Source organism: Salvelinus fontinalis, chromosome 3 (genome assembly GCF_029448725.1).
Source record: "Salvelinus fontinalis isolate EN_2023a chromosome 3, ASM2944872v1, whole genome shotgun sequence".
NCBI lineage: Eukaryota > Metazoa > Chordata > Actinopteri > Salmoniformes > Salmonidae > Salvelinus > Salvelinus fontinalis.
Genome location: NC_074667.1, coordinates 13,536,544 through 13,550,151, shown reverse-complemented (window position 1 = coordinate 13,550,151; position 13,608 = coordinate 13,536,544). Strand labels below are relative to the sequence as shown.

The window sequence follows — 13,608 nt, the reverse complement described above, 5'->3', positions numbered from 1 at the left end:
GTGTCCTGAGCTGACCCAGCAGGCCCTGCAGCATCCAGATCTGCCACAGAGTGCTGTGAAGCATGTGGAGGCCTGTGCCAATGCCAGTCAGGTGTCCGGGTACCTTTCCTGGAAGCAGCTGAGGTATAGTCTCGATCAGGAACTGAGCCAGTCCAAGAGGCCTAAACTGAAGCAGCAGCGACAGAGGTAGAAGCCAGTCAGCACTTCAGATAAAAAGTCTGGCAACATTTGGAGCAAGAGAGCAGCCAGCTGATGTAAAGCAGAAGACATCAGCTCGCACAAATGCCAGATAGAGAAGGGAGCATTGTCACTGATATTCCGCTCACATCAGAGTTTGGGGTCAATTCCATTTCAATTCTGTCAATTGAGGAAGTAAACATAAATTCCAGTTTGAATTCAATTTTTTTTCTCAAAGAGCGGCAATGAGGGAATTCTTTAGTGGAATTTGAATTTCACTTAACTTCCTGAATTGACCACAACCCTGGAACACATACACATAGTCACACACACTTTTAGTTTTATTAGTCATATGTATATGAGACACATGGTACATACTGTCCAACGAAATGCTTACTTGCAGGTTCCTTCTCAACAATGCAACAGTAAGAAATAATAAAAGATAAGAATATGAACATAAAGTAAATGGCTCTGCAGACACAAACTTAAACACATGGCTCGTGAGGATTACATCATCATATACTTATTTTTTATATAGGGGGGGGGGGGGGGGGGGTTAATTAGTATAACATCTGTCAGTTATGTACTTTGATTCCACAATTTACATGTGAGTTACATGTAAACATTTGTCATGAGAGAAAGGAGAACTGCACATCAAACTGGCCAGGCCCGGATAGGAATAAAATAGGGTGATGGTACAATATTACCACTGAGTTTAGTGACTGTGTAACAATACAAATGGCTTTCAAAAACAAACAATATATAACGGAAAAGAGGTCATGAAATGTTCCTCATCAATTCAAATGGGCATCATAGACCTATTTGACCATTGCATTAACTTCTTCTTCGTCTACTTTCTGGAACTTAACCTTTTTGGAAACAGTGAAAAAATGTGAAAACAAATTATTCCATGAACAGAAGAAAACAAATACAAAAACTCAACCATAGCATTCTGATAGAGAAAGACAAACAATAGTCTATGTTACTGATGGAAATGATGGTGGATGTTGAGCCATAGCATAGCAAGCCAAAATAAACTCAAGTGATCTTTCACATGGATTTAGGAACAACCAGAGCCATATATTTGTATTCATCTAAATATATTTGGGAACAACCATCTATTGTCTTCTTATAGATAGTTGGATGAGGGCTCTTCATAACGCCCATTCTGACCACAGTGTTGTGGGTCACCCTGTGGTGGAACGGCGTCGGGTGCGATATCGTACTTGCCATCCAAATACACCTCTGCTGCTTTCAATCAGGCTCTCAGCGATCACTGCATCATTGCCTGCATCCGCTATGGGTCCGCGATCAAACAACCACCCCTCTTCACTGTCAAACGCTCCCTAAAACTATCCACTGCACTGAGGCTAGGAAACACTGATAAATCCACGATAATCGAGAATTTCAATAAGCATTTCTCTACGGCTGGCCATGCTTTCCTCCTGGCTACCCCAACCCCGGCCAACAGCTCCACACCCCCCGCAGCTACTTGCCCAAGCCTCCCCAGCTTCTCCTTCACTCAAATCCAGATAGCAGATGTTCTGAAAGAGCTGTATAACCTAGACCCATACAAATCAGCTGGGCAAGACAATCTGTACCCTCTCTTTCTAAAATTATTTGCCACCATTGTTGCAACCCTTATGACCAGTCTGTTCAACCTCTCTTTCGTATCGTCCAAGATTCCTAAAGATTGGAAAGTTGCCGCGTTCATCCCCTTCTTCAAATTGGGTGACACTCTAGACCCAAACTGTTACAGACCAATATCCATCTTGTCCTGGCTTTCTAAAGTCTTCGAAAGCCAAGTTAACAAACAGATCACTGACCATTTCGAATCCCACCGTACCTTCTCCGCTGTGCAATCTTGTTTCCGAGCTGGTCACGGGAGCACTTGAGCCACGCTCAAGGTACTAAACAATATCATAACCGCCATCGATAAAAGACAGTACTGTGCAGCCGTCTTCATCGACCTGGCCAAGGCATTCGACTCTGTCAATCAATGTATTCTTATCGGCAGACTCAACAGCCTTGGTTTCTCAAATGACTGCCTCGCCTGGTTCACCAACTGCTTCTCAGATAGAGTTCAGTGTGTCAAATCGGGCGGCCTGTTGTCCGGACCTCTGGCAGTCTCTATGGGGGTACCACAGGGTTCAAATCTCGGGCCGACTCTTTTCTCTGTATATATCAACGATGTCACTCTTGCTGCGGGTGATTCCTTAATCCACCTCTATGCAGACGATATCATTCTGTATACATCTGGCCCTTCTTTGGACACTGTGTTAACAAACCTCCAAACGAGCTTCAATGCCATACAACACTCCTTCCGTGGCCTCCAACTGCTCTTAAACGCTAGTAAAACCAAATGCATGCTCTTCAACCGGTCGCTGCCCGCACCCGCCCACCCGACTAGCATCACTACTCTGGACAGTTCTGACTTAGAATATGTGGTCAACTACAAATACCTAGGTGTCTGGGTAGACTGTAAACCCTCCTTCCAGACTCATATTAAACATCTCCAATCCAAAATTTAATCTAGAATTGGCTTCCTATTTCGCAACAAAGCCTCCTTCACTCACGCTGCCAAACATACCATCGTAAAACTGACTATCATACCGATCCTCAACTTCGGTGATGTCATTTACAAAATAGCCTCCCACACTCTACTCAGCAAACTAAATGCAGTCTATCACAGTGCCATCCGTTTTGTCACCAAAGCCCCATATACCACCCACCACTGCAACCTGTATGCTCTCGTCGGCTGGCCCTCGCTACATATTCGCCAGACCCACTGGCTCCAGGTCATCTATAAGTCTTTGCTAGGTAAAGCTCCGCCTTATCTCAGCTCACTGGTCACCATAACAACACACACCCGTAGCACGCGCTCCAGCAGGTATATCTCACTGGTCATCCCCAAAGCCAAAACCTCTTTTGGCTGCCTTTCCTTCCAGTTCTCTGCTGCCAATGACTGGAACGAATTGTAAAAATCGCTGAAGTTGGAGACTTATATCTCCCTCACTAACTTTAAGCATCAGCTATCTGAGCAGCTTTCCGATCGCTTCAGCTGTACAGCCCATCTGTAAATAGACCATCCAACTACTTACCTCATGCCCATAATGTTTTTATTTACTTTTTTTGCTCTTTTGCAGACCAGTCTTTCAACTTGCACATCATCATCTGCACATCTATCACTCCAGTGTTGATTTGCTAAATTGTAATTACTTCGCTACTATGGCCTATTTATTGCCATACCTATATGCTTTTGGTATAACTAAGCAGACACTCCTATCTTAACCATATGTTGCTTTGAAATGAAGGTATGACTCCAGACATCAAATGGCTACATCATCCACCTCTGGGTCAAACTTGTTAGCGATGAGATGGTGGTGTTGTAAGAGCCACCAGAGACCTCCAGCCCAGTAGACACACACAGCTCTCCTGGAGGCACCAGAGCAGAGTGTATATGGGTTCCTTTCATCACATCTCCTTCCAGGTAAGTTCATCATGCGAGCAATAGCTTCATGTCTGATTCATGGTACTTGATGTGGGGAGGGTTAGACCCTGGAACCGAGGGCCTGCACTGCAGAGTGGACCACAAGTGCTCAAGAGGACTTCCTATATGAATATTAAGCAGTTTGCTGTCCCATGAGGTTTAATGGATCATGATGAACGGATATCAAAACTGTTGGGCAAATTTACGTTCAAAGATGTCATTAGCCATTCCATCCAGAGATAATTCACGTGCATCACCCTTAATGTCAGAGGGAAATGCAATGCTTACAGCTCTACCGCCACTTTCTGCTAGTAGAATGAGCACTTTGTTCAACAATGTCTGCTAAAGTGGGTTAAATGGCTATCATGAAAAAAAGAGATCATGAAATGTTCCTTATCAATTCAAATGGGCAGTTTAGGACTATTTGATATCACATTTCAATCAGCAGGTGGCATTCTCTTCAAATGAAAAGGAGAGTTAAAGAGTAAGGCAACTAGCCAAGCAATATTGTCATTTATTTACTTGAGGTGAACAGTTTATTTGGTTTGGAAGTGACAAACAATGCAGCCCACTTTTTAGAGACATGAAAGGCAAAATTGAGGGGGCAAAAGTTCTTTGAACACCCGTCATATGAGGTTTTTTTACAACCTCCATTGACGTCATCAATACTGTCTAATGATAAGGCAGACACTCTTATCCAGAACCACTTCCATTTAGTTTAGAAGGGTACCAAAACATTTCTGCAGCATTGAAGATCCCAAAGAACAAAGTGGGCGCCATCATTCTTAAATGGAAGAAGTTTGGAACCACCAAGACTCTTCCTAGAGCTGGCCACCTGGCCAAACTGAGCAATCGGGGGAGAAGAACCCTGATGGTCACTCTGACAAAGCTCTAGAGTTCCTCTGTGGAGATAGGAGAACCTTCCAGAAGGACAACCATCTCTGTAGCACTCCATCAATCAGGAATTTATGGGAGAGTGGCCAGATGGACGCAATTCCTCAGTAAAAGGCACATGACAGCCCGCTTGAAGTTTGCCAAAACGCACCTTAAGTCTCTCAGACCATGAGAAACAAGATTCTCTGGTCTGATGAAACCAAGACTGAACTCTTTGGCCTGAATGCCAAGCGTCACATCTGGAGGAAACCTGGCACCATCCCTACCATGAATCATGGTGGTGACTGGGGCGAAGGTTCACCTACCCTAAGCACACAGCCAAGATAACGCAGGAGTGGCTTCGGGACAAGTCTCTGAATGTCCTTGAGAAGCCCAGACTTGAACCCGATCGAACATCTCTGGAGAGACCGGAAAATAGTTGTGTAACAACTCTCCCCATCCAACCTGACAGAGCTTGAGAGGATCTGCAGAGAAGAATGGGATAAACTCTCCAAATACAGGTGTGCCAAGCTTGTAGCGTCATACCCAAGAAGACTCGTGGCTGTAATCACTGCCAAAGGTGCTAAAACAAAGCACTGAGTAAAAAGTTTTTAATACTTATGCAAATGTGATATTTCAGTTTTTTATTTTTTATTTTATGTGCTAACATTAATAAAATCCAGTTTTTGCTTTGTTTTTATGGGGTATTGTGTGTAGATTGATAAGGGGAAAAACATTTGAATCCATTTTAGAATAAGGCTGTAACAAGAAAAAGTCAAGGGGTCTGAATACTTTCCGAATGCACTGTATTTTCAGCCTAGACTGATTAATTAATCCATATCACTGCAGTTAAACATGTTCATAAAATAATGAATTATGTTGGCTTGCACTTATGGCACTTCCAAGGCTGTTTCATGATGATTACTACGGTTGTGTCAATCATATTATATATTTAGGCTATTGTAACAAGGTGTTAGGTTCTGACAAACTAGTCAAAGCTCAAACCAAGTTTATTCACCCACTGGGTCAAACAGCTGAAAAGACAAAAACATGTTCCCACCAGCACCATTATTTATACCCTCCTTTAGGCAGAGTCTCCTATTCGCACCTCTAAACACTACATCTTTGCTGCTCGACAGGTGAAGTGTGTAATAAAACGGTTCCTTCTCTCTTCGTCTGACCTGACCTCAGCCCACATTCCTCACTAATCCACAGCTATCCAAGTTTATCACTGACCGCAACCAAGTGATTGCCTTTTCTAGTGAACAATCAACAAGCAACAATGGGCATGACGGACAGAAGTAGTCAGTACAGGTGTGATCAAGCCTTACATCAAAGTTGCCTGAAGCTGAATGGAACGTGGTATACCCTGACCAGTTATTCAGAAGAAAATCCTCTGACTGTCTAATTTCTCATCGGAAATTGCTGCTGACATTGAACAGGGTTAGGGTGTTTCATTAGTTTCAGGCTCTCCTGTGCAACTATTCCCAACATCTTATAGGTTGTAAATAAATCATTTTTATTTGAACACCCCAATTATGATTTTTTTTTTCAACCTATATTGACATCATAGAGACTGTGTATATATATAAGTTGTTTAGAGAGTGTATTCTAAATGCAACATGACATTTTAGGTATAACTTAGCAGATGCTCTTGTCCATAGCCTCTTCCAATCAGTGCATTCAATTCAACAGGTAAAACAACCACATATAAAAATGATACCAAAACACAATATTTTTTTTTTACATTACTGTATGTGCAACCCTTTCTCATTTCGTAGCTTTTTCCAGATACTTCCAGGTGAACCATATGTTGCTTTGAAACGAAGGTATGACTCCAGACATCTAATGGCTACATCATCCACCTCTGGGTCAAACTTGTTAGCGATGAGGTGGTGGTGTTGTAGGAGCCACCGGAGATCTCCAGCCCCGTAGACACACACAGCTCTCCTGGAGGCACCGGAGCAGGGTGGATATGGGGCTCCTTTCCTCACATCTCCTTCCAGGGAACTCCACTTCACCATGCGAGCGATGGCGTTCATGTCTGATTCATGGTACTTGACGTGAGGAGGGTTAGACCCTGGCACTGAGGGCATGCGCTGCAGAGTGGCCCACAGGTGCTCATCAAGACTGTAGGTGTCCCTCTCCCACTCCAGCAGGGCCCGAACCTCCTGGCTGTCAAACACGTGATGGACAAAGTCCCTGGAGACCACGAAATAGGCATTTCCGGAGAACATGGGGGTGCTGATTGGAGGAAGGCTCTTCGTAATGCTCGTTCTGACTACTATGTTATTGGTTATATTGTGCTGATACTGCCACCGGCGTTTCTTATAGTCGACGGTGGTCTCAGACTCCATGCTGTTCCTCCCGTTGAGCAGTTTGAGTGACTGAACCATCTCTGCGTTGGTTTTAATGGGGAAATCTGTTCCTCAGGTATTGAGCAGGTACCTCCACTGAACAGGTGACTTCAACAGGTCCTTCATACAGTTTAGATCTGCCTGCACTCGAGACCACGATGCATAAACCACACTCTCTGTCTTACTTGCCACAAACACATTGGTAAAACAAGTCACAATAGCCTTTACTGCAGTCTTGAATTCCTCTGAGGATTTCTGGTCCACATGCACGCAATATACATTCTGAGGTGTGTACACTGCACGCAGGAGTCGCTCAAACATCTCAATCTTCTCATGGACCACCATGGAGTAGGCGATGGGGAAGTCTCTCTCCTCCACACTCAGCGGCATCATGACGAACCCTCTGTCTGTAACGTACGTTTTACAGTTTCGGGTCACGTCGTGATAGAACGCCTCAGACAGAAGCTTGGGCTTATTCTTTGTTTTCAGAAGTCTTCTGAGCTGCTCCTTGTCGATGCCCTTCAGGTCTCCTTTGATGATAGCAGAGCAGGCTGGCAGGTCGTCTGCGTAGTCTTGTGGCAGGAGGTCAGGTGCTGGGAGCGGGCTTCTCTCAGAACAGGTTGGGCGTCTCAGAGTGTTCCATAGGAGAAGAGAGATTAAAGCAGACATTAGGATGAGAAAGATGTTTCTGAAGAAGCATATATGTGATGTTGATGACCTAAGAGGACCCATAACAAAACTATCTATCTACAGTATGTATTATTAGCATTTGTGCAGACCATAGTCCGGGAGCACTGCTGTTAAATAATGAATGTCACACACACACTCAACTCAGTTTAAAGTGAGTAGGTAATCATTAACTTTAGTAGGCATGGCTACTGAAATTGAAAAGTACTTAACTTGGAACAAATGTGGTTGAAAATGAATTATTAACCTACAATACCACACTTTCAGCATTTCCAAGTATTGGCATGATGCTCTGAATTACACAATTCTAACCCACTTACCCAACGCAATCAATATTGTTGGAGACATACAATACTTTTGACTGGTACTGTATGTATTATTAGTATTTGTGCAGACCATAGCCTGGGAGCACTTCTGTTAAACACACACACACACACACACACACCTGTCACGTTCCTGACCTTATTTCCTTTGTTTTGTCTTTGTTTAGTATGGTCAGGGCGTGAGTTGGGGTGGGCATTCTATGTTATGTGTTTCTATGTTGGGTTCATTTTCAATTAGCCTGATATGGTTCTCAATCAGGGGCAGGTGTTTTACGTTTCCTCTGATTGAGAACCATATTAAGGTAGGCTGTTCTCACTGTTTGTTTGTGGGTGATTGTTCCTGTGTCAGTGTTTGTGCCACACGGGACTGTTTCGTTCGTTCGTTCGTTAGTGTGTTCCTTCCTGTTCTTGTTTTATGTTCTCAAGGACAGGTCTGTTCACGTCGTTTTGTTATTTTGTATTTTGTCAAGTGTTCTTCATGTTCGTCTTTCACAAATAAATATACTATGGATACATACCACGCTGCATATTGGTCCGATCCTTGCTCATTCTCAGACGAGGAGGAGGACGAGCGTTACAACACCTCACTTTAAAATGAGTAGGTAATCATTAACTTTAGTAGGCATGGCTTTATACTGTCTAGAAATACTTTTAATTAAAAGGTACTAAACTTGGAACAAATGTGGGTTGAAATGAAATACTATCCTACAATACCAACATTTTCAGCAGTTCCAATGAATGGCATGGTGCTCTAAATTACACAATTCTAACCAATTTACCCGACGCAACCAATGTTATTGGATATTACAATATATATTTTTTTCATATAGAATTATGAACATCTTAAACAGTTGGCCATATGCAGGTCATGGTTGGATGTCATCTTGGCAACCAGGACCAAATCTCCAGCTACTAATTGTAATAGATAAACCTGTCATGAGAGACTGGGGTTGGTTGTGGTCAATTCACTCAAATCAGGAAGTAACCTGAAAACGACATTGGAGCGAGTTATGGTAGGGAAATGGTTGGGGTCAATTACAGTAGATCAATTCAGGAAGTTAACTGAAATTCCCATCACAGCTTTCCTTATCGCTTCAATTGTGTCATTAGAGAGGCAATAACAAAGCTTTGCTTGACAGTTGTAGTGACAAATGACACAGTCAAACAGTATGTCATTTCTGCTGAATGATTTCCTTCTGAGAAGGTGGTGGTAAAGTCCAAACCTCCTGGTGATGCATTGTGTAAAAAATAATTCAGTGGCTTGGTAAATGCTATTATTTTCACAAAAAAATGCATGTTTCTGGTTTTACTTAATTTTTGTGTTAAAAAAGCTTGACTTTTGAAAATGTTAAATCAATTTAATATACTGCTGTAACGATCTGGGTGTCGTAGGTCTGAAGTCAGGTGCAGGAAACAGAGAGTTCAAAATAGTGCTCTTTATTGCACAAATGGCGGACACAGGCCACCTCACAAAACCACTGGGTGCCGAACAAAACAAACGCCCCAAACTCAGGGACTGAAACAGTATAGCAAAAAACCAGTGTCTTGCCTTGGGCCTGGGGCCTGGGCCTTCAGTGAGGTACTACACAGTCCCACCCGAATTAATCCACCTCTTATTACCATTCGAATTAATCCACCTCTTATTACCATTCAGTGAGGTACTACACAGTCCCACCCGAATTAATCCACCTCTTATTACCATCTTTAGCCATGGCTCTAGACACTATACATTTAGACAGAAACGCAGTATAACCAGGCGTTGCGTCACCTTGAAATTGACAAATTGACATTTTTGGGTAAACAGTGTTTACCCAAAAACATGACACAATCAATGAGTCTTTTCAATATTTCCCTTCACCTTTTCATTGTGCAGCTCCGTTGCCCTGCGCGCTTGTTCTTTGAGCTGTAGATCCACTCCGGTGTCCCCAAAAGTTTTCAAAAGCACCATTGCTTGTTAGTGCCCAGCCGTACTTTGGTGTCTCGTTGCTGCCTTGGTTAGACAACTCAAGTTTGCAAAGCCAGTGTGGCTCCAAACACCAAATCGATCACTTGCAAATAATAGGCATTCCCAGCAGTACAGTTTGCAGTGCTTCTCGGAGCCAAGGAGCCTGTGAGCCATTGACAGCGCTCGTAGTTGAAACTTTGAAAGTGGCGAGCGAACAAAGCCCTTTCCCGCCTGTGACAGGCTTTGTGGCGTCGGGCGACCTCTCCTTACAATGTCTAACTTTTCTTGAAAAGTTCGTCTTGAGAATGGCGTTATAATTATATCCTCGACCAAATCGATATCTTCTCCTCCTTCCACCATTGTGGGTTGAAAAAACAGCTTAGTAGTACGCAAATTAATTCGTTTATCAAATTCAGTTTCCTAGATCTCCATAGGACCTGCCTCTCAATATTGGTAATCCAATCAAAAGATGTGCACGCACTACGCCTGCTAGCTGGCTCCTGTGTAACACTGGAGCCAGCCAGCAGGCGTACAATAGCCAACTCTAAAGCTGATTGGTTGACACAAAATTTTCATTTCCATTCACTATAAGCTACGAGCGCCCGCACTGTTGATTCTGAAGGCCTGAGGGCAGATTTTAGACCCCTGGCAACACATGATGGCTGAATATGATTGGATGAAAGATCTAACATAAAGACCAGCCCTCCAAATCTCAACCTGGGGCTGGAAGCAGTGCAATCAAGAGGAAAGCTATGAAATTAAGAGTATAACTCTTACTCTGGGGAATATTTTAATACATATTTGTGGGAAAATGTATTTAAATTTTTTTTATATTCTGATGATGTTTAGGCCAGCACAGAAAGTCTTTCAGGGCCCTGACGGCCCACCACTGCAAAAAACCCACGAACAGGAACAAACACGTTCGTCTCAAACGTACACAAAAGTTACACCAAAACAATCCCGCACAAAGAAACAGGCGGGCCGGCTGACTAATGAAGCCCTACCAATCACCACAACTCATAACAGGTGTAATCAATCAACATACAAGGAGGGGGAGAAAGAAACAGTGGCACCGCCGAGCGCCACCCGAACGGGAAGGGGAGCCACCTTCGGTCGGAGTCGTGACAACTGCAAGATCTGAATGATTACTTGCATGTAAAAACAACTTGCATAATATTTTCTCTCAACTTAAGAATGTTATGTTCTTGCAACAACTTAACACGTGGCTCCTTTTTAGAGGATTGTGGGTATTTTTTGTTGTTGTTGACTTCGTCTCCCGGGTGGCACAGTGGTCTAGGGCACTGCATCGCAGTGCTAGCTGTGCCACCAGAGTCTCTGGGTTCGCGCCCAGGCTGGGCTGGGTTCACACCCAGGCTCTGTCGCAACCGGGAGGTCCGTGGGGTGACGCACAATTGGCATAGTGTCGTCTGGGTTAGGGAGGGTTTGGCCGGTAGGGATATCCTTGTCTCAGTATGTAAAATGTATGCACTCTACTGTAAGTCGCTCTGGATAAGAGCATCTGCTAAATGACTAAAATGTAAAAATGTTCATGATATTTTTACACAATGTTTTATGCATTTTTGAGGAAAGAAAAGTAATATATTTCTATATTGGTATTAAGCAGTTTGTTGTGCTATGATGATGAATGAATATGAACTTTTGGGCAAAGATGTTCAAAGATTGACATTTAAATTGAGCTGTAGATAAAAGATGATCAACAAGAACATGTCTTAAGAGTTTATGACATGCCTTATGTTGAGCTTTGTCTCTGTGTGTTACCTGTGTTACAAAGGCCTGCATGATGCTGTTATAATGCACTTTCAAGACCCCCTTATCATGTCATATCATAATGATCCTTGTCAGTATACCATTGTAGTACATCAGAGCATGGTTAAACTACTAGATACCAGAGATCTTGAGCAGTATTGCCATAATCGTCTATGTTGGGAGCTGGGAGGGGCACTGTGTGCCACGCTGTTCAGTGTCCAAGGAGCTGAAATTAGCAATCAGCTGTCTTCTATTTTTCTTTACCTCAAATTACAGTACTGTCCATGGTTCTGAAACATTATTTACATGTGCACTGTTATAATTACACATTTTGGGATAAGCACAGATTAGATATAAACTCTTTAATTTTACCTGCTGCTTTCCCAATGGTCACCACATCAGGCTGAAGATCACACAAGATTTACTTTGAAATTGGACATATGTCTATGTCCTAATGATGACGGCAAATGCCTTCAAAACTGCCCACTAGGGGCGGTGGGCTTGGGTTTTGCTAGAGCGTTGTAGACGGGGGTGGCAGATGTGCGTAATCTCATGACTCCGGATCTGAAGGTTGCGTGTTTAATCCCAGTGGTACACACTCATTTTTAAATTGTTTTCCGTATTCCAAACCCTTAATTGAAATTTTCGGAATGAATGCCTAAACTTTATGTTTTGACCTTATCAAAAACCTTAACCCTTAATTTCTGACATTTGGAGCAACTTCAAAATTTGAGGTTTGGAGAAACAGAGTGATGCTGAGTGTCACGTTCGTCGTATGGAGGAAGAGAGGAGGACCAAGGCGCAGCGTGATAGTAATACATTCTTCTATTTATTTACCGAAACGAAGAACACTTGACAAACTATACAAAAAACAACAAAACGAACGTGAAGCTATAAACGAAAAGTGCAGACACAGGCAACTTACACATAGACAATAACCCACGAAATCCCAAAAGAATATGGCTGCCTAAATATGGTTCCCAATCAGAGACATTGATAAACAGCTGCCTCTAATTGAGAACCAATCTAGGCAACCATAGACATACATAAAATACAGGGTACATTGTACCCTGATGAAGACAGCTTGCCTGTCGAAACGTTGGTAAATTAAATATTTTTGCATCTGAGCTACTAGAGTGTGCGGCTCTCCTTTATTTTTAAGTTTTCTACTCCGCTAGCCAGCACCTCGCCTAAACAGGTGTGCGTTTCTTTTTCTTCTAAACCATAGACATAAAACACCTAGATTAGAAAACACCCCATAAACATACAAAACCCCTAGACAAGGCAAACACATAAATCCCCCATGTCACACCCTGACCTAACCAAAATAATAAAGAAAGCAAAGATAACTACGGCCAGGGCGTGACAGTACCCCCCTCCCCCCCCCAAAGGTGCGGACTCCGGGTGGGCCTTCTTACGGCGGCGGCTCGGGTGCGGGACGTGGACCCCACTCCACCATAGTCATTACCCGCTATGGTCGCGCCTCTGGAGCGGGGACCCTCGCAGCGGGTCCCGGACTGAAGACCATTGTAGAGAGCGCCACTGGACTGGAGGGGCGCCTCTGGACTGAGGGGCAGCTCCGGACTGAGGGGCAGCTCCGGACTGAGGGGTAGCTCCGGACTGAGGGGCAGCTCCGGACTGAGGGGTAGCTCCGGACTGAGGGGTAGCTCAGGACTGAGGGGTAGCTCAGGACTGAGGGGCAGCTCCGGACTGAAAGGCAGCTCCGGACTGAAAGGCAGCTCCGGACTGAAAGGCAGCTCCGGACTGAGGGGTAGCTCCGGACTGAGGGGTAGCTCCGGACTGAGGGGTAGCTCCGGACTGAGGGGTAGCTCAGGACTGAAAGGCAGCTCCGGACTGAAGGGCAGCTCTGGACTGAGGGACAGCTCAGGACTGAGGGGTAACTCAGGACTGAGGGGTAGCTCAGAACTGAGGGGCAGCTCCGGACTGACAGGCAGCTCAGGACTGACAGGCAGCTCAGGACTGAGGGGT

General features: G+C 44.0%; 1 pseudogene; it reads right to left on the bottom strand.

Annotated features, from left to right (window-relative positions):
• Positions 1-6,288: 6,288 nt before the first annotated feature.
• Positions 6,289-7,629, bottom strand: LOC129835192 (beta-1,3-galactosyl-O-glycosyl-glycoprotein beta-1,6-N-acetylglucosaminyltransferase 3-like; annotated as a pseudogene).
• Positions 7,630-13,608: the final 5,979 nt, after the last annotated feature.